A 1,717-nucleotide genomic window follows, 5' to 3' on the forward strand; every position below is an offset into this window, starting at 1 on the left:
GGCTTCGCCGCTCGCACATGCGCAGATGCTCAAAATGACATCATGCGCATGCGCAGAAGTGGCGAAAAGCGACGTGTGTGCGCACAGATGTGCCGTCGCTAGTTACGTTTGCTTCTAGAGGCGAACGGGGCTCCGGAACGGATCCCGTTCGCATCCCGAGGTACCACTGTATATATTAAGATGGGTGAAATATGCATTGGTTTTAGTTGTGCAGAATAGGTGAAAAAATGACCCTTCTGCCTTTTTTCATTTTAGCGTCTTCTTCAACACCAGCAGCATTCCTGTTAGAGACTTTATAAACGTTAAACACCTTTGGTCAAAAGTGAAGGAGAGTATGAGACAGAAGGTTTCTCCAGAGAAGTGAAATAGTGAATAACGCTCCACTGTTGGGGAATTATTGAAGAAGACAACGTGGCTATGCAAAAAAAGCACATCATGACCTCCATCTCAGCAAGAGCGGCTGTAATCCAGCTGGTAATACTTCAGGTCACCCTAGTAGGAAACGTCTTCTGTGGGAATGTGCTTATTTGGCCAACAGAAGCCAGCCATTGGCTCAACGTTAAGGTCATCATTCAAGAACTGCTGCACAGAGGTCACAATGTCAGCATCCTAGTTCCTACAGGTGCCATCTCCATCAAACCCAGTGATGATGTATCAGGTGCCACGTTTGAGGTTTACCCTGTGCCCTTCGTAAGGAGCGACTTCGAAGACTTTATCAGGGACATCATAATGTTGTGGTTCAACCATATGCCCACCACGCTGACCTTCCACAGGTTCTACCAAGAGCTGGGGAAACTGATGGAGAAAGCAGTCGTGCTCAACAGGCAAATGTGCGAAGGGGTGTTGGCCAATCCGGAACTCATGGCCCGGCTGGCAAAGAGCCGATACGACGTACTCCTTGTGGACCCTGTGACAATCTGTGGTGACCTGATTGCTGTGAAATTGGACGTCCCATTTGTGTACACCCTGCGCTTCACTCCGGCCTCAACGGTGGAGAGACACTGTGGGAAAATACCCTCCCCTCCTTCGTACGCTCCTGCTACTCTGTCTGAGCTCACGGACAGGTTGTCGTTTGGGGAAAGGGTGAAAAATTTGATATCTTACCAACTGCAGGATTATGTTTTCCAGACCTACTGGGGAGAATGGGACTCTTATTACAGTCAGGTTTTAGGTAAGCCTGTTTTTGTTCCTCCTCCTCCTCCTCCTCCTCCTCCTCCTCCTCCTCCTCAGAGTACTATTATTTGGTAGAGCAGCTGCTCCAAAAATGCAGAGGGTTTTTTGGAGCAGTCCTTGGCATAGCCAATAAAAAGGGGGGCCCAGGTTGCAGGACTGGAAAGGCCTCATCCTGAGGCTTCGTGGAGCCACTCTCAGTTGGAGGTAGACACTACCAAGCCAGGTAGCCTGGCCAACTGTAAAGTGGTTTACCAAAACAAAAAAACATATCAGTTAATATCTCGACCCTGCCCCACTGAATTTAAATTTCAGCCTTCACGACATAGGAAAACGGCCAAATAAACAGCTATTTTCGTGGAGGAGGGTCAAGATATTAACTGATATGCATGACATTTCATATATAGCTATATAATCCCTAGTGTAGTAAGATAAGACCTTTGGAGCAGGCATTTTCAAAAAAGTTTTTTTTTTATGAACCGCCCTAGTAGGGCAGTAACTGTTCCTTGATAATTTGTCACCCCCCTCCATGATGGCACTGGGGCGA

General features: G+C 47.6%; 1 pseudogene; it reads left to right on the plus strand.

Annotated features, from left to right (window-relative positions):
* Nucleotides 1-250: 250 nt before the first annotated feature.
* LOC144325379 (UDP-glucuronosyltransferase 2A2 pseudogene) lies at nt 251-1,248 on the plus strand (annotated as a pseudogene).
* Nucleotides 1,249-1,717: the final 469 nt, after the last annotated feature.

Source organism: Podarcis muralis, chromosome 13 (assembly GCF_964188315.1).
Source record: "Podarcis muralis chromosome 13, rPodMur119.hap1.1, whole genome shotgun sequence".
NCBI lineage: Eukaryota > Metazoa > Chordata > Lepidosauria > Squamata > Lacertidae > Podarcis > Podarcis muralis.